Raw genomic sequence first — 20,106 nt, forward strand, 5'->3', positions numbered from 1 at the left:
AAATCTGGCACTGAATGGCTTTGAAATGTTGCCAATAATGACATTCCTAAATAATATCCTTGCTGCTTCAGAGAGAATGAGTACTGCAGTGCCAGCAGACACCTTTTCATGTCTCTGTGACTGGCAGAAGCTGTATAAATAGGTAGAATGTAGTCAGAAATGGCAGCGTGCTGCATCTGAAATGCTTTTTGACCTGAATAGCATTCTGTTGGTAAACAACAAAACATCATCTGTATGTGGAGTTGCCTGTGGCATTTCAAGTAGCCATAATCTTGCTTCTGTTGGTATCTGTTGTACATCCCCCAGGTCCTAGGAGTGCACTTCTCTTTGGGGATGGTGGTGCAGTAGCAGTGGCATAGTAATTTTTTTTCTTTTTAGTGAGTAGCTCTCCAGGCACAGTGGAGCAGGTGCAAGTGAGATTTTTTTACCTAATACAGAGGGAGAGTGTCTTGAGTGAGGAAGTTTCTTGTATGCTCCCCTGCTCAGTCTCACTATCACAGTTGGTATGGTCTATTCTGTGGCAGGATTCAAATTGTGTGAACAATTTCTATTGCATTTCTGTAGGCCTTGTTTGACATGACTTTAGAAGTTGTAAACTGTAATGTTTATACTTGCATAAATGTATTAATGTTTATAGCAAGAAAGCCTTGAGAAAGTATAGATAAAAGTACACCTGCAAATTTCAGAAAACCCCTAATTATGAAAGCCTCTACATGCCAAGTATGATATCAAGCCGCGTAGACAGAACATCAGGTCCAATGAACTGGAGACATGAGACGCATGTACAGACTAAGCTATCCAATCACCTAGTTGTAAGCATGTACCCAAAACAAACTAAACTGTATAAAAGTTGACTTATTTAAATAATAAATGAAGCTTGTTGAATCTCGTATCAAGGGTCTCTTTCTTCCCTCGTCGCGACACTATTCTGTCCTAAAAGCTCTCATCCATAGAAAAATCCTCCCTATGCTATTCCACTAGTGTTGTTTTGAAGTTGTGCCCACCAGGTTTTATAGAATTACAACTCTAGTTTCATACAGGATGATTTTTTTTTTTTGCTTAATAATGTATTCATTAGAAAAATCAGAGTTATTTCACATGAAATTATCCTTAGACTGTTCTAATCCAGGAAGTGGTGTCAGTTGAAGAAGAGCATGTCAGGACTGGAGTGCTGATTAGAGAGCCAGCCCGGATGGTGTGAGGTGCTGCTAATGCGTCCTTCCATCCTTCTGATTTGTAGACTCCTGGATGCAGTACAGGAATATGATATAGGATACCTGGGCTCAGATTACTTCTCTGTTTGCTTGAGCACAGGAACGTGAACTTGGATTTCCTGTGACAACTGTGATCATTCCAACCAGTGGCAAATAGTTTGGTGATTTTAGTTCTTCAGCCTTTATTAAAAATCCCTAATTGCTGTAACTTCCATCCCTCCCTCCTCCCAGTCCAACAAAGAACCCCAAATCCCAAGTCAAACGAATTTATATGTAGGGAAAGGGGTAGGGGTCTCTTGAGCTGAAAGAAATGTTTTCATCTTGCATGCCAGTTATGATAAATTGAGTTTTGGGATTGATGTGAAATACTTCTGGTTCTTCATCCGGTGAGCCATGACATCAATTATTCACACAGGGGTTTTTATTTTTGCTGTGTTAGAAAGGCAGGCATTTTATGGGAGGTTTTATGTTAACTTTTGGCTTCTGAGAACTGTGGACAAGACTGGAGTCTACCTAATCTCTCTTCCTAGAGACTAGGAATAACTTATTCAAGGTAAAAAGACATAGAGATAAGTGCCTCTCTTTCACAACCTATGTCTCTGCCTGTCAGGAGATGAGGTTTGGAGGTGGAAGAGGCTCTTTGTTTGTGCTCAAGAGAGCAGAGAACAGCCCTGTACAGAGCTGGCACTTTAGTAGATGTAAACGGCTCCTAGGAATGGTATCTCTGCATCCATCAAGTTCCCAGGGTAAGAGTAGGAAAGTAGGAGGAGACACTTGAAACTTGGCAGTTGCAGCAGTCAGAAGGCAGCTGAGCCTTATTCCTTGAAGTGTATTTAAATTGTTGCCAGGAAGCCCTTCCACTGCCCTGGTAGCCTTGTATACCTGGAGAAAATTTGCTAATGGTTTAATGTGACTCCAAACTCCCTTTTCTGTCCAGCTGATGAAACAGCTGATGTGCTGTTTCAAAGCTAGTAAAAAAATTTAAAAAAAAGAATTAATATTTTCTTTAATGTGTATGTTGGATTAGTTATGTCTGTTTCAGGTTTTTCTCCAGATCTGAATATAAGTTTTCCAGAACTCAGTTTGGTCAGGTGGAAAGTCCTGTTGCTCATACAGTTTTCCTTGCTGAATCCTGTGATGTGACCTATGTCCTGTTACACGTACAGAGCAGGCAGGACCTCTGCCTCATGTTCTATAAACCTTTCTTGTTCAGCTCTTAAGGCTGGTTCGGAGAGTGCTTGCTAAAATGGTGATCTGATTCCCGTGCTTCCTTACCTCAGTCCGTTTCCAGCAGCTCTTGCAGCAAGCAGGAAACTTTAGCTGTGTATAGCCTTCCTGTCAAGGGGCCACCAAGGGGGATTGCCAAAGACATTTTCTCTGCTTTCCATGTGAATGTGGGGTCTCTTGCTGAATTCCACAGCAGTCTTGTGTGTTATTCTCCATGAAATTGCTGAAATACAGGTCTGACAAAACAGATTTCCATCTGTGAATCTGTGCTGAGAAGCTGGATGACGTACTGGATACTGTAACATAGGAAACACTCACATAAATAGGCTTACTGATATGTTGAGAACATAGCAAACCCTGCCTTTTTTGACTTTTGACACTAAAGTTTGCTATTCTAGATGCAGTTTTTATCTGATTCACAGAAGTTTGCTGGAAGACATTAAGCTGAATGTTCATGATAGCTTTCTCAGTGATCAACCTTGCTGAATTTTCCATTATACATATGATGGATTTTTATGCAATTCCTATCAATAATTTCCCAGTTAACATGTATTTTTTTGTGTTTATCTGCACATATTTGGAAACTTATGCATAATTTATAATTGTTATACTAAGTGAAATGAGCTTAGTAGGCTTTGAAAAAGGCATTTATAAGTGTAATAAGATAACCTAGAGTTAAGTTAGAAAGGATTAAAAACATGAGATATAAATCCCTATGCCTCAGGGGGATAATTGATGGAGTTTAGAAAGGAATTTCCCTGATGGGTAAATTAGTCTATAATTGCCCCCATAGGGACTGCCCCCTTAAACATCTGATACTGGTGTCAGTCAATACCATGCTTGATGGACCTTCAAACTAATTCAGGATGGCAATCTCATATCATAGTAACTAACACAGTGGTGTGCTGCATATCATGTTCTTTTCTGGCAGTGTAAAAAAATATTTACTGTTTAACAATAGTATGTTATAGCGATATATTACATCTTATTATGCTTATGTGATGTATCACAGTATGTAATAAATAGTAAATGTAATTGCTGGTACTATATAATGGCTCTTGGATTTGCACTTTACGAGAAGGGAAGGTCTCTCTCTTACAGTGGAATTGCATGACTTATTTCAGACTTACACTCTATTTTAGAGTTTTGTGTAGTACCAACAGGGCTCTGAGTCCAAGCTACCTTAGAAAAAACAATGACAGCATTCCTCTTGTTCCCACTCTAATTCATATGAAGCTTCCACGGGGTTTGCAACAGAAAGGCCCTCATGCAGAAAAACAAGTTAAATATGTAGGTAGGCAGGAACTGAAAGCCTCACTCACCTCTGAGGCGTTTTGGATGTGTTGGAGAAGGGGGTCATTGGTCTGAGACTCCATGGATTCGACCTGAGCCACTTGCATAACTCCACAAGAGTGACAGTGGCAGCTGAGGAAAATATTTAAAGAAGAGATGTTTTTTCCTTTGTGTTCAATGATCTAACATGTCATCTGCTAGAAGCTCCTCATGCTGCTTTTGAGAAATGACTGTCAGTGTGGACAAACTGTTGCCGTTTGAATATGTGGTATTCTTAATGAGAATTAGGGTACTGCATGAGGGCTACTCAAAAGTAATAAATCCTCAGATTTGATATGCATTAATGACAAACTAACACTACCACTAAAAAACCCAAACAAGCAAACACACCAACAAAAAAATCACTAAAACTTTCCCTACCTACTTATTGCAGATTCACTTCCCCATACAATATGCGGAGTCTTCTCTCACAGAGGGAGTTAAGGAATATTGTAACATCAGAAATGCTTAATCACAGAGTTATTTGTACAATCATCTCAGACTTCTGTAAGGCCCACTGGTTGCTGTCCTCTTGCTGGAGTTTTGACTCGTTCTCATGTTACTTGTGTATTGCTCACTTGGAAGTCAAATTCTCCCTGTGGTCTGAGAACCCTCTTGAATCCCACACTCAGCCTGCGTGAGTGGTGTGTTAGCCCCCTGCTTCATGGCCTCTGCTGTGTGGAGGCAATAGAGAGCATGTTTTAGAACATCTACTCCCTTTCGTAAATGACCTCAGGTCCATACCTTATGAGACTTTTTTTAAACTTTTAATTTACCTACATCTAATTTTTTTAAGGAGCAGACTTAATTTCCATGTACGTGATCACTGACTTGGCAGTCAGCTAGAACTGTGTACTACTGCCTTTAATTACAGGCTAGGTGGTATTTTGGGCAACTGAACTAAAATATTTTCATGCCCAGATTCAGCAATGATGTAAAAACTGGCAGAAAATGATGGACTGGAGTAAAAGTCTGGGCTGAGACAAAAGGAATACAAACACTGCTCCTAAGAGTGTTCTGACCTCTTATTAAATAGTTCCCTTCTTTGCTCTGAGGGAATAATTCAAGAGAGCTTTGAATTCATTACTCAGAATGGATTAATTATGAAAAGATAAGCATTATACTGTAATTTAAAAATACTTATGACCAGCACTGACCATTACTTGAACCATGGCAGTGTGTGGTGACAAGACACCCACCTTGGCCTGGCTGAGCAAATCCAAGTGGGGCAAATGGGAGAATGTCACTGTCTTTGAAGATGGAACCCCAGCCAGGTGGTGCAAGAGGCTTTAGGTAAAAGGAGTCAAAGGGAATGAGCAATAAACATCTGGGGAGAGGTGAGGAGCTTGGCTGGAGTGTGAAAGAACCCTGGAGACAGCGATATCTCGGAACACAATCAGAAGTAATTTCAGACTTTTTGTTACAACCCTACTTACAACAAAATATGTACATACCTGTAAAAACAGTGGCTTTCGTGTCCTCTTATTTTCAGTATTCATGATTTCCTGTTTCATTTAATATTTACATAATGTTTGCTTTTGCATTCACTTAGTAAAGGGTTTCCTAGATGAATTTTCTTTTTTCAATTCATGAACCACACAACAGATTTGTTCCTCACGTTTTTAGATGAAAATATTGTGATAGAACAATCTCTGGAAGTTCTCACGCGTGCATTTGCTCACTTGCATGTGAATTCATGCAAGTGTGAAATGTGTGTCACTGGCTTTTTGCTCCAGACGTGAGATATAAAAGCCAGGTTTGAGTGGTCGGTAAGGGTTCATGAACTTGGTTTATACTGTGAGTTGCTTTGGTCAACCAACAATCTGCACAGGGACAATCACCAAGTCAGGCATTGCTGAGTGCTGGTTGTACCTGACTCAGTGCAGAAGATCTACTGAGTGCCACCAGAATACTTAGTGGTGATGTCAGATGAGTTTTGTCTCTGGACGTGTCATGAACTTAGAATTATGAGCAGCAGAAAAAGAAGCCTTGGTTTTGCTTAAAACTGTGGGTCTGACAGCTGGAAGACAAACCAGAGTCAGTTGAAATTAAGAGAGTGGGCATATCTACAGTGGTGTGGTACCTTCTGCTTTTGCTGTTTCATCCCTGTTTCACTGCTTCCATCAATCATGACTAAGGTTTTATAAAAAAAAAGATAAGTTATTGAAGATGAACTTTGGAATTAATACACCTGGGCTGCTCATAGTAATGAGCATTTGGTACTAGAAGGTATGAAGAACATGAAGCTGCACAGCAAACTGGATTGCTACAACCCCCCTATAAAGCTGCAGTCATCTGGTAGCATTGCCAGAGTTAGACTGCAACCAACTCTAGCCTCCACTTTCCCTGGCTTTTGTAGAATTAATGCTGTCCCAGCAAAATTATAAAATCAATGTAACAGGTAAAATTTGGGTAATGGTGGTAAAAGATGAGTGTTCTTGGAGAGTGTCCTTAAACTGCAATCTTGACAAAGTGAGGAAAGAATGGAGGTTTTCTCCCTTCTGCCCCCATCAAATACTCAGTGCCTCTGTTTTGCATGAGCCTGCAGGTCTAGCAAATGAAAGTAGATCTCTTTACACAACTAATCTTGCCACAGTAAATAATTCAATGCATTAGGAAGCAACAAGGATATAAACATCTGCTGACATATAAAAGGAAAATTACTTTTTCTGCTGGGAAAGCAAAGAAACTTTGAGCAACTGTCTCTAGGCAAGTTTTCTTGCAAACAAATGTGTATTTTTTTACCCTTCCTCCTTCCCCCATACATAGAAAAAAATAAAAATGAAAGGTGTTAAGGGTTATTGAGCACTGTGAGTTTTAGCCATTTATCACAAGTTCTGCTGTAATTGTGATTCATGGGGAGCAGTCAGACTGGTCAATGACCATCAGGCTCTGGCTTTGTGGAGTGAGGGTCTTGTAGTAGTGCTCTAGGTTGCAACATAAATCATGTTGGTTCCCTTCGGTGTGTTGGGTTTTTTTCCTGTATGTGCTCTGGGCTCACTATTGGTTTTGACTGCAATTGTATCTTCCCAGTTTTGCTTTCTAGTGATCTGTATTTTTGTGCTGGGCAATTGCTAAATGACTGCACTTCAGATGCCTTGGGGAAGTTTGCAGGTGTGGTGTCACTGCCTGTGAGGACTAGAGCACCTACACGAACCGCGTGGCTTGGGAGAGGGATGGTGGGGGAAAGGTTGTGTGGAACTGTGTGTTCTGTCTGCCTGGCATGGAATGTGTGGATTGTTTTGACTAAGACTAAAAGAATTGACCTGCCTTATATTTGAGTTCTCTTGGTTTCTCAGGCTGCCATGCTCATCAGCTTGTCAACCTGACAAACTGTGTCATCTGCAAGATCCAATTCTGAGTTTTCCTGGCCTTACTGTTCTCCTCAAATTTCTGTACCTATGGAAGAACACTTGGATTGGCCTGGTTGTCTTGAAATAATAAAAATTTCACACTGATTTCATTTATATACCAGGATCAAACCTTAATGTTGTAATTTTTTACTTCAGGAAGTAAATACAGGTAGCTGTACCATTGTGTTTGTTGAAAACAGACTCAATTATTTAGTGTGCCAGGTGGCTCTCACACCTTGTACTTTACATGGTTCTTTTGGATGCAGTCATGTTTTTAGTAGATATGAAAAGTATATCTGACTTATTCAGTGATTTTGATCAGATTATTTAGGGCGTGAGATGGTAAGTGATGTCAGGCAGAGCTTTAATCTTATTTCTGATATGAAAATCTCCCAGTGGCCTCTGTAGTGAGCACTAAGGCACATTTTTCCTGCTGCAGTGTTATCTTAAAAACTCTGCTTTCATGATGATCATCTGATGACCTTGCCCAGCATTATAGAATTCCTACTTACATTATTTCATTGGAAACCCCCCCCCACAAAAAAAAAACCATCTTCTGTTAGCTACTATGCCCTTAGGACGTAACATGCTAGCCTGTGTGCTCTTTTCTGTATTCTTTACACAGAATGTCCATTTTTTGAGAAGGCTTTTTTTACTTCTAAGTACCTGTTTAATGCTTCTACTCAACTGATTTTAATTCTTTTTAGAAATCTTTGTAGCATGTTACTTATTCTAAATCCTATATCTTTCTATGGTAAGTCATCAGGACTTTCTAATTGGTGTGGGAGCCATCTGTAAGTTCTCTGTAGGAACACAAGTTTAAGTACTGTAATAGAAGCCCAGAAAAAAATAATAGTCCATGCCACCTGTAACATCTAGAGATTTACCAACTATTTACCAATTTACATTTTTCCTTTTAATTTCCTTATAATAACCTTCCCTACTCCTTAGGTCATTCTCTTTTTGAGTTGAAAAGGGTTTTGCCTTTGTCTTTTATAATGCAATGGTATGTTAGATGTCTGTGGAAATGTATTGTAACTCTTCAACAGTTTACATCTTGAACCAAATTCATAATGTTGCTTGCTGAGTAAGATTATAATATTGCATGTTGAATGAGATTCATTTCTTTCTTCTGTGCCCTGACACTCTGACAACTCCCCAGAGGCTTGGATGCCCCTCAGATATTAATGAAATCCTGTCAGTGACTCAAAAGTTTCCTGAAATAATGGTCAGCTACTTTCCTGTGCCCAATTTACTTGTTCCAGGTTTGCATCATAACTTTTAGGTTCACCATCTCCTTGAAAGTTTTTTTTGTTTGTTTGTTTGGGTTTTTTTGTTTTTGTTTTTTTTTACTTAAGAGAATCATGTCTTTTCTATTTGAGTTTGCATTTTTGCATATAAGTTTAGTGGTAATTTTTTTCTAAGCCCAACTTGTTGCTTGTCCTTTACTTGGCATCTTTTTTCTGTCCAGTTGTTCATCCTCTTTGTCATACAGCTTGAGTAATTGCAGTGCCAGCAGAAAACAGCCACCCTCACACCCCTGTGTTCCCCTTGTCTGCGGCATTACACAAGCATTAGTGAAGGGTAAATTTGGCACCTGAAGTGCATGAGTTGTACTTGAACTCACTAAGTACCTAGGTGGGAATTTATGCAGCATCAAACAAGCTGTGCTTTTGATTAAGTGAATCAAAGAGTTTTTTGGTTAGGACAGTCTGGCCTAGAGCCTTTTAAAGAAAGATGTGAGAAGGTTCAAGTATTTGCTTTTCACAGGGTAAATTTGTATTTTCCAAACTGGGATACTTTATCAATATAATAAAAGAAACTCAAACACAGACTGCTACATCTTGATGAGAATGTAAATTGACTTGTTCTGCTTGGTGGAAAAGCCCCCTGACCCAAAACATGTCATTCCATCTGTCAGCGTGCAGGCACCAGAGGAAAAGAAAAATGAAATTAAATGTGGCTTTAGAGGAGTTACTTTTGGAATTGTTTATGTAGCACCTAATCTGTTCCCTGGTTTAAAAGATAAACATTTTTCTACTTTACATCAGAGGTAAATAATTTCTTAAGTCAAAAGTAGGTTAAGAAACTGTTATGGAAAACTGTACCTTGATTCAATTTTTACTTCTGTTTAATCATCAGAGAAAGGCAGGATAACAAAATGGTTTTACACTTAGATCCATCATACACCAGACATATCTTAGCCCATTGTCTTCCTTGTAGGCATCTTTTGATGGAATTAGTATGGGTCAGCTTCATGCTGTTCTTTCCAAGGTCTTGCTGATTGTATTCAGTTTTGATTGTTTATATCATGAATCATATGATTTGTTCCAGGGACTTTATTTCTTTTTAAATAAAGGCATAGAATAAATCAGGTTGCAAATCAGGAAAAAAAAGCCTTTTAGGAAATACCCCAAATATATTCTATGGCACTTAGTAAAAATCTTGAAAAAACACATGGGTAAAATATCCCCTCTATTGGTATGTCATAAAGGATTAATTTTTACAGAAATGAGATGAGTTTTGTGTGTTATTTCTAAAATTTGGAAATAATATTTCCCTTTCTGATTATGACAAACTTCCACAAAAGAGAGAGAAATGTGTTCTGTTCTGATACAGTTTCTCAAAACAGCTGAATCTCAATGTGCATGATCTCCCTTACTAATTCCTATTATTACACAAAAATATAGTCATCCAAAATGGTTTTACTTTACCATTTTGTACAAACATTTAGCTTCATGAGAATCTCTGCCCTGCAGGTGATGTGGTATCACAAGCATTCATGGCAGTCTACAGGACAGATATGGTATGATTCTACCATTGGAGACTAACAACCAATATTGACATGAACTGTGGCAGAATAATGAACATAGGGGAGAACTCATTTTTGAGAATAATAGACTACCAGCTGTGGCTTTGAGATTGGCTTTTAGATACTAGGGGAGATTCTCACCTGGTATAAATCAGCGTAGTTTCTTTGGTCTTGGTGGTGTTTTGTACATTGTAGATGTGACATCACATGGACTTTTTGCATAAGAAAAAATTTATTACACACTTACTACTTATTTCCTTTTTATTTGCTTCTGTGAGAGCTTTCAACATAATTTCTAATTGTAAGAATATATTCCAATCATAGTGGGATAAAAATGACCAAGCACTTTGAGGCAGCAAATGTGTTTTTCCTTACCAACAGATGAATGCAAACCTTGGTTCATTTTCTATAGAAGCCTCTCACCATCACAATCAATCATAAACTGAAGTGCTCTGCTGAAGAAGGGACACACTGCATGAAACCATTACAGTAGCTCTGACTTCTGACAGAGCTGCCCCAATCAAGAAGAGGAAAAACAAACGTTAAGTTCCTTTTGTGGTTGTACAGTTGTATCTTAAACAGGTAAACATCACTTAATACTAACAGATCATACAAACATAAATTCTCCGCACTGAAAAAGCCAGAATTTTCAAGGTGGGCAATTAATGAAACCAGTATATATATCTTATACTACATATGATATTGCTATATTCAAATTTTATTTTTAGGGTAACTATTTATTTAAGACAAAGCTGAAGTATGTTAAATGTCTCTTTCGAAGCCCACATGAGTATTTTTTCCAAAGGAATAATGTAGCAAGTTAGTCAATATCACATTGTAGAAAGAAACAAAGTTCACCAAACATCTGGAAATATTAGGTCTGATCAAAATGAAGCTTATGAGCCCTAAAATGTTTCCTCTGCATCATTTGGAGGTACTCCTCATGCTTGAAAAGCTGTCTATCAGTTAGATAAAACAAGACTCCACTCTGAACTGAACAAATGGTTGTTGATGTTTTACTACATAAAGTAAGGAAATAGTATAGATTTGACTTGCACAGGATTTTAAAGTATACACCATCTTGGTTTTAGTAGTGTTGGGCAGATTTAGGTTAGAATAGAATATTTCAGTTGGAATGTGATCATCTAGTCCAACTACCTGGCCAATTCAGGGCTGAACAAAAGTTAAAGCTGTTAAGGCCATTGTCAAAATGCCTCTTAAAGACTGGGGACACTGATCACCTCTAGGAGCCTGTTCCAGTGATGTTCCATTTTGTTTTATTGGGAACTCAAAACTGGGTCAAAACAGTTTGGCATAAAATATTTTCTGTCAAAAATGGGACAAATTCAGAAAACTCAATTTTAAAGACACAAAACTTAACAAAACAGAAAAGGTCAAGATAGTTTTATATAAAAACATGACTTTTTTTACGTTTTTAGCATGTAAATAGTCCTGTTTCATGCAAAGCAAATTTTGCAACAAAGTAATAGCTGTATTAAAATGGCAGTTTCCAAGCGCGTAAATCCTAAGGTTATTCTTGAATCTATAGCTGCTTTTTGTTTTATCTGATTGCTGACTATGCAACAGTCTACAACCATAAGAGTAGTGATGGAGAAGAAATTTTATTTCATCTGCAAAATAAAAATCCACACCAATTTTTTGACAGCCCATCTGGGCTCTCCAGATGTTAACTAGAGATGTGCACCAAAGCTCAAGGAGCATCTGCATTAACCTCAAAACCAATCTTCAAAACATACACTTGGCAATCATTAACACACAGGTTTCTCCATCTGCCCAAAGATTACCCCCACCCCACCCTTAAAATCTGATAAGGATGCCCTCAAAATTGAGACACTCCTATGCTTGGTCAAAACCTATTTCTGACTGCTGTGTTCTTTGTTAATATTCAGAATATATCAGCACTTTATGTGCAGAAGCAGATCTGGGGCAGGCATGATATTTCCACAGCTCACTCCAGCTCAGGTATAGAAACTGAATATAACTCAAGCTTGAATTCCTTCTATGTGAATATAAACTTAAATGTTTCACATGTTAAACAGGTTTTTAAATCAGCAAGAGATGCTGCTACATCCCCCCAATTTCTCTGCTGATATAAAGTCGTCATTAATCTGCTAATTGAAAACACCTAACTCAATTCACTCTAAATCACCATTGTATTGTGGAATATAGAGCTTGCTCCATATGGAAGATGAACTAGGAGCTACAGCTCAGACACCTCCTACTAATCTATAAAAATGCATTTGATACATCAGGGTTTGTCTGGAACTGTGGGTTGACTCTTGTACTCATTTCTTTCAAGAGGGAAAACACTCTGTTGTTCCTACCTGGGGGAATGGCTGCCCACAATCTCCCAGGTGGTGCCACTGTCCCCTGGGACAACCTATGGATCAACAGAAAGTATTGCCCAGTCTCTACATTCTGCATTCAGAAAAATCTCTATCTGCTACCTCAATGGGGGCTGTTTATTCCCAACATGCTAATTTTGAGCCCTTCCCTCAGGTACCCAACTCTCCAACAAAGGGAAAATGTTTCTATTGAGACTGAAGTACTGTATTACAAGTGGAAGTAAAAGATTACAGGTTTAAAAGACACAGTAAAGGCAATATTACTCTTTAACAATAACAGGAGTTCTTCCCAATTGCTACAATATTCATCTCAAATACTTACGGCATCTCTCAGATGTGAAAGCCAGAGAGAAGGTAGAGGAAATCACCTCATTTCCTATACATAGTTCCCTATTTCACGTCTTCCACCTCCATCTATGCTACATGTAAGCTAAACATCTGATGTCCAAGTCTGATTGTTTTGTTGCCAATGAAATTTCATTTTTAGTAGTGATACTTCTTTAAAGACTGTTGAGCTAAAGGGACAATGGCAACTTAACCCACTTGTAAAACCATTCAACAGCCAACAATGTTGGCTGAATTCTAGAGTTTTGGCTGGCATCCAAAAGATTTGTAGTCATATTTTGCTTGATATAAAAAGACTGGATTGCAAGAAGATGACCCTGGAAACTCACCTGGTAGGTCCCACTTAGTTTTTGGGTCCAGATTCGGATCTGACTTAAAAAATAATGGGTTCATCTGTAAGAGAGTTTGTGCTACTCTGAAATGAAGAAGTGCAAAGCAGCTACGATATTCATGTTTTTCTTTGCTGTATCTGGTCCTACCGGAAATAGAAGTGTTAGTTTTCTTGCAAGGAAAACGTTTTTCACATATTTTCCAGCCATGTGTGTGAGAGGTGAATAATTTGTAAGTACATTTTTGAGTACTATGTTTACAACTCTAAGGGGAATTAGCCATTAAATTGCTGTTAGGAGTCTGGACCATATAGCTTAATCCTACCATCTTCTTACAGTTGAACTCCAGTTTAAACTGAGTTGTACCTTTCATATGATCATTTGGAAGGAGATTCGGGCTTGAATTATTGTGGTACAAGCTTAGAAGGATGAGGCAGACTGTCTAATAGATTGTGGAGATTATCTTAGCATGTGTTCAGCACTAGGCTAACATAGTCAGTTTGCAAGATGGGCAGAGCTTTTGTTTTGGCCTGCCTGCAGCTACCTAGAACTCTACGATGTTTTATCTTACAAGATCTGCAGGATGAGTCTTAAGATATGCTTCAGAGTGGCACTTCAATTTGGAGGTTTTATTTAAAAAAAACTTCATTGCACCTTAGTGGCTTCCAATACATGGAAGTACTGGTGCTTCCTTACACTTTTCCTGATTCAGTTTCACAATTTTACTGTCACCTGGCACACAGATATTATGAAAACAGAGTTCAAGGGAGGAAGTGTAACTGCTGCTGTAACAGGTGGTTCTAAATGGAAAACCGTGTAGCACTGGAATCTGTTCATATTGTATGAGTGATGCAGAAAGGAGAGGTTATTGGAGCTGGATAGATTTTATTGTCTATAAAGGAGTCTAAATAAAATTTTTATTCCATGTTTTTTTAAGCAATTATAGGAGGTTCTTTCAAAGACTTAATGCATCGCATCTTATTCCAGGGAATAATATACTCATTTGTCAACATCCCATTACAAAAGGAGTAAAAAGCTTACCAGACATTTGTGGAAAATACTATAGTTGAGAGGACTGAAATGGTCAGCTCTATTATTCTTGTAGTTCTCCTTTGATGCATCAAACTTGTGACATTTCTCTGCCTTCCTGAAGAATGTTCCCAACTGTTTCTAATGCCTGATTGCATTTAAGTATTTATCTGTGAATGTATGAGCATGCATGGAAAATTTTGTACTCTCATACGTCTGAGACCCCTTCCTCCAATGAATTACCTTCAGAATTTGCCTGGATAGCTTCACAGGTGATTCAGGGAACTTTGATTTAAAATGTCAGACTAAGTGAGGAATTTGAAAGCAATCCATGCAGTAGCAATGCTTCTCGTTTCATGCTTACACTTACTTTTTCTATCACTTGTGCAGGTCTGTGCTATTCAGTGAAGCATGTTGAGCATACTAAAGGTTAACCTCAGGAATAAATCTGTTGCTGAATAAGGGAGATGATCTGAACCACAGCCAAAACTTTGTGATTTGCAAATCCACCCTTTACCTGAGGTACTGATTTTCCTGTATGATGGAACTAAAAATATCTCTCTGATTTCTAAAGGGAATATCCAGTCTTTCATCTGCTCTAATGTAATTGCTTTGAGAATAAGTACTACTTTCTGCAAGTTGATGACCATCCAGTAGGTGATATGAATTGATAGTGACTTCAATCCCTACTGGGCACCTGAGGCTTCCACTCCAGTACCACAGAATATTCTAATGGGCACCCAGAGTGCACTACTAACTGGGCACTAAAAAGAAACTCTGAAATGGTGGGATCCTTTCTCTCTGCTTTTAGGCAGCTTGTGATGATTGTGCTCATTCTGTGGAGAAGTAGCATTTTTTATCATAGGTTTTTAGAGTTTAAACATGTTTTCTTTTCCATCCTTTTAATAATATGATTTCACACTAAGACCATAGTTATCCCCTGTCTATCACAGCAAACTTATTAGCATATCTCCTTTGGAATGTGCTGTTAAGGTGATTTTTTTTTTTTTTTGCCTTGTGCAATAATTATTTTCATGAATATGTAAGGTTTGGTATGTAACTCCTGAGGCCACATTACAAAGTTCAGATACCTTTTCACTGTAAATATTCATTTTGCTTGTCGACATCTTGTGTGCAGTTTGTTAGTTCATATTATTCATCAACCAAAACTAATATGATATTAGCTTTAAAAGCCCACAACAACTAGTCTCTTAGCATTCCTACAGGAATGTTAAAGCAAATGTGATGCATCTGAGAGAATGCATTCTGAAGCGGTAAAATCTGGTTTTATTAATTACAATGAGAGTATATCCTGATATTTTTCCCCTCTTGTACTTGCTATGGATTGATAAAGTGTAAAATAAAGGCTTAAATTAGGCACATAGATTTTTACTTTAACAGAATAAGGTTAGTTGCAGGTGTAGACACCTCTAGTAAATCAGAATTTTCTTCCTTGTGCTCTGAAATAGTCTTAAATTATTTCTGTGTGCTGGGAATTCTTTTCTGGAAGATGGAGAAGAACCACATTTTCTGCCTTGGTGACCCAGCAGCCTTTTAAACAAAACAATGGAAAGAGCCCATCCTAGACTCCCTACAGGCAGCGGTCTTTGCTTCTTGAAGTTGTTTTCTGTGTGAGCAGTGAGACTGAAGATTATTTGTGACCTTCCATAAAGACCAGGAAACAGTCTGTGGTTGGAAATATCAATGTCAAACAGGTTCAAACTGAAGTTCAAAAGGTAAGAGGGAACTATATCTGTAATATTTTCTGGTTTGGGTAGAACAGGAAGAGACTGGAAACTTTTCCTTCTGTTGCCTGTGTAGGAAAGCAGGTGTAGAAAACCTGGAGTACAAACTCAGTAAAAAAGTTTCTTCTTCCTTTGTCACAAACAACAGAAAGAAATGGCTATATATCAGTGATGTCAAGATTTATTTTACCTGGTTATCATAGATTTATGGTGAATTCTGTTCTGTCCATGTCAGGTATATCTTTCTAAAGCTGTCTTTGTGATACTGGGTTTTGTTTGGTCTAGAGTCCTTACTAACAAAGGAATAACGTAACAAATACTTGAAATTTTTGTCTCTGCTGTTTACTAGATTCATTTTTCCTTTGAGTCTCCAGACACATCTATGTCTGGCTTTGCTAAAATGCAGTGTTTATAGTATGGCTGCATTTGATTCAGCTGCAATTCTCATTTTTAGCAGCTTCTCTTTTACAAGGGTGACACTGGTAGCTCATATACAGTTTTCAAGTAATGATGTTACCCCGTGTGCGTTCCAGCAAGTCTGGCCAAATGTATTTCCCCTGTGAGATCGCAGACTGCTTTGTGCACTACCTTCACTTCCTCATTCATATTGCTTTTATTTCTTGCTTTGTCTCTATTTTTTATAAACTACTTTGTGAACTGTATTTAGTTTCTTAATTCCTGACTATCACCATTTGCTTCATGTGTGTACTGTCCTTGGTTTCTGCTGTGGATAAAACTAAATCTCAAATGCTGCAGATATTGCTACCTTCTATAATGACTTTGAGAGGTAGCCATCTCTTTACTGCCCTGATATATGGGCCAAAAGCTGCCAGTTACGAAAGTAGATGCTTTTTTTGTGTGTGGGGGGGATAAAAGTATTCTATCATTATCAAATTGAGAAGCAAAACTGCTTGATCAACATCCTGTTTTGTTGATCAACAGAATTTCTATAATGTTTCAGTTCTGATGGTTTCTGACAGAAACATTTGACTTCTGGTTTTTGGTAGTCAGACACTTTTTTCCTCTTATTTCAGTTAAGTGGTGTTTTTTGGGAGAGAAGCAGTGGCATATTGTCATTGTCCAGGAGAATTCCTAATATGTCATACTTTGTTTTGAGAAAATAATTTTCACTTTGGATGTTTTTCTCTGAAAGCCTGATGTTTGCTCTACATATGAAAGCATTGCAATATATTCTTGTTGCATGTGAAGTTAACAAAGAAATTACTTTCAGCAATATTGAAAAATATCATGGTTTACACAAGAGCTTAGGAGGTGTATAATCTAATGTTTAAGAACTAGCTGAAGATTTGAGATACCCTGGATCAATTTACCTCTCCAGTGTGGATTTCCTGTTTGGATGAGGGCTGCTTCTGCTCCATTTCCTTAGCTACAATGTGTTTACAGTTACACAGGGTGCTGTGATTAATGTTTGCCAGGTGCTATAATACTGCTGTGGAGGGAGCCATCTAAATATTAGCAATATCCAACTGAGTACCAGCGTGTTTCTGAGAAGTAGAGTCTGATTTTAGAAATGCCCAATGACTCTGAGTAAACATGAGTGTAGAACAATGTGCCTGCAGAAGCATCTTCACACCTAATAAACTTGTAGCCATCAAAAATGAGAATTCATCATATTTAAAGGGATAATGGCTACTGTGTTTATGTTCTAGCTTCATAATTCCCTCAGTGTTCTCTGGGTTACTCTGTATATAGCAAAAAATAGGTACACCTCAATCTAAGTGAAAACTGGCCATGAGATTTGAGCAAAAGAACCTATATCACTCACTCATATTTATGCCCCTCTCATATCTCCTGTTCCTTGGTGTAGTCTTACAATAGATCATGTCCCCAGCCATGTCAGGGTCTGGTGATATTTGCCTCAGATAAGTCAAAGTCATTCACATGTGGCTGTCCCAGAATCCTGTATCTACAGATACCAGTAGAGTATAGGAGACCTTTATTCCAACCAAGAATATGACATTGCTCTAGAACACAGGTTTGCTTGAGTTTATTTGTTGTAGAAATAATCAGGGTGCATGTCAAGGTAGAAGAATGGGATTTTTCTTTGCAAAGACTACCTTCCAGACCAGAAAATCATTTAAGCATGGCCTCTGATGAGGAATAAAAATGGATTCCCTAGTATGTGTGTTAAAAAAAAAATTTAAAAAGTAGATTAGCTCTGGCAATACCTGGGAATATTAGCTGTACCAGATACTTGCTAGATGAAATCTGAATTGTTAAAAGGTTCTGGGAAATTGAGGGGAAAAAGTCTGTCATCTTAACACGCCCTTGGATATATTTAACAGGTTTTACTGTTGTGAATTGCTTCTGAAAGGCCAAATGACATGCCCAGGTATTTCCTTAAGAACTTTTTCAGTTTCCTGAGTCTGGCATTTTGCAGTAGCCTTACTACAAGCATTTAATTGGTCTCCCTTGTATATCTGGCAGTTCTCTCCATCAGTTCAAACTTCCTGTTTGCATTACCTCCCACTCTCAGTAACAGGAGACATATACCTGCATATACTTTTATTTTTTGATCTTTTCTTTATTCCATTTCTGCATGTTAAACTACTTGTGAAACTACAGAGCCAGTCAGGCCACTTTTACATCCTGGTGCTAGCTAATCTGCTCTTTGGCTGTGAAAATTTCACGTTTTGGCAAAGTAACTTTGCAAAATTGTCAAGCATTTTGACTATGCTTATATTCAGCTGTTGAAGTAATCTCACACTGGGAGCATAGTTTCATGTCTGCACTGGGACCTGGACTCATCAGCACCTGTACATACCCATGGAAAAACTTGTTAAAGTCTGCACCATTCCTCATGGGCTCAGTGTTAAATCCTGCAGGAGCAATGCCCAACGCTGCAACTTTGAACACGACCTCCCCTGAAAACACTTCTCAGATTTGTTGCTAATTAATGTCTTCAAAGTTTGAGTTTGTCACTTTCTCAGTAAGCCAGTTTTGCTTATGAATCTGCCACTTAGCTAAGTAACGTTAAACACCACTGTCAAAAGCTGATTGATTGCCACTTTCCATGAAGTTGGATCCAGGCCACCCAGTGGGTGATAGATTTGCATTTGGTGCCTTTTTCCATGTTGCTCTATTTCTGAACCCTTGGTTTTAATTTCTTGCTTTCTCATCTACTTCTGCAGTTCTGTGGCAGAACTACTGGAGCTACAGAGGTTAAATCCTCATTAACTTCTGCTCCCTTACATTCCCTCACCTCTGGATCTTTCTAAACTTTTTTGTACTCTGCATTCCTAAAGGTTTTTTTAATCCCTTTTTTTTACTTTAGCCACAGACTTTTGCAAAATTATACAACAAAAAACAAATATGCTCCTGCCAAGTGAAATGCAATCAGCCCTGTGGATGGCCCAGAGAACATGGGGATCGGGATCCTCAGAATGTGCCTTTCTGCAAAACAGCAGCAGTCATCAGGGATCCTGCAGCTTCTTCCAGCTTCTCTGGGGATGTTCTATCAACTTTGCATCTCAGAGGCTCTTTCCAAGGACTCTACCTTTTCTGTTACAACTTTCTCTTAAACAATAAATGCCTGTGAGACAAAAAGAAGGATGAGTCACCTTGACCTCTCATGGAGCTGTTTATAAAGGAGCAACTTTCTGCCTGTAGGGGAAAAGTTCTATCTGGATGGTGGGAGCAGCTAGAGGTTGTTCTTTCTCATGCTAGAGAGTCAGTGTCACTGGCTCCATTACTGTCCATCTCCTTACTCCAGCAAGAGTAGATTTCCAAAGGTCTTGTCTCTCAATGTGTATGAACAAGCTGAATGCTGTGTGAGTGTTGCTTTAAAAATATGTGCAAAGACTTCAAACAAAAACTTAGATTCTTTATCCTGATTTCCAAAGGCCACATCTTTTATTAGAATGCCCAGAGGAGGCTCCTGTCACTAGAGACAATAAATTTACCAACTTTATTCAGACATTCATAGGAACAAAACCACACCAGAAAGATTATAAATTCACTAATTTAGAGAATTCATTACACCGAGGATGGAAGTGATCACAGTAAACTACATCTGAATGCAGTGTTCTGTTTCTACTCCTTTAAATTAACTTGGCAAAGATATGTGATATTCACTATTAGGATAAAATTATGTGAAGCAGCTGCACAGACAGAGAAGATAAATTATCCTTTACATTGCTGACATTAACCCTACCTGTCATCAGGGCGATGGGACCAGTTGCCCCCTCATCATGTCATTTCATGAGCACATCTACTACCACTACGTTATTTTAAATTATCATAAAACATGAGTGAAAATGGAGACTGTCACCTGTGGTTTTCCATCAACACTTCAGGATGATCATATCTCTTAGATTTTCAGATCCAGAGGGGA

The 20,106-nt window shown here is 38.3% G+C and overlaps 1 long non-coding RNA gene across 4 annotated transcripts in view; it reads left to right on the plus strand.

The window, feature by feature from the left end:
- The window catches only part of LOC113968999, a 108,794-nt gene extending 93,057 nt beyond the window's left edge, over positions 1–15,737 (plus strand). For all 4 annotated transcript variants that reach the window (XR_003534705.1, XR_003534706.1, XR_003534707.1 and 1 more), the window contains 2 exons: positions 14,398–14,529; positions 15,477–15,737. This is a non-coding gene — a long non-coding RNA (uncharacterized LOC113968999). The remainder of the gene's footprint in view (positions 1–14,397; positions 14,530–15,476) is intronic.
- The last annotated feature ends 4,369 nt before the right edge of the window (positions 15,738–20,106 follow it).

The sequence above is a fragment of the Neopelma chrysocephalum genome, unplaced genomic scaffold (assembly GCF_003984885.1).
Source record: "Neopelma chrysocephalum unplaced genomic scaffold, ASM398488v2 Primary Assembly neopelma1_70, whole genome shotgun sequence".
NCBI classification, from domain to species: Eukaryota; Metazoa; Chordata; class Aves; order Passeriformes; family Pipridae; genus Neopelma; species Neopelma chrysocephalum.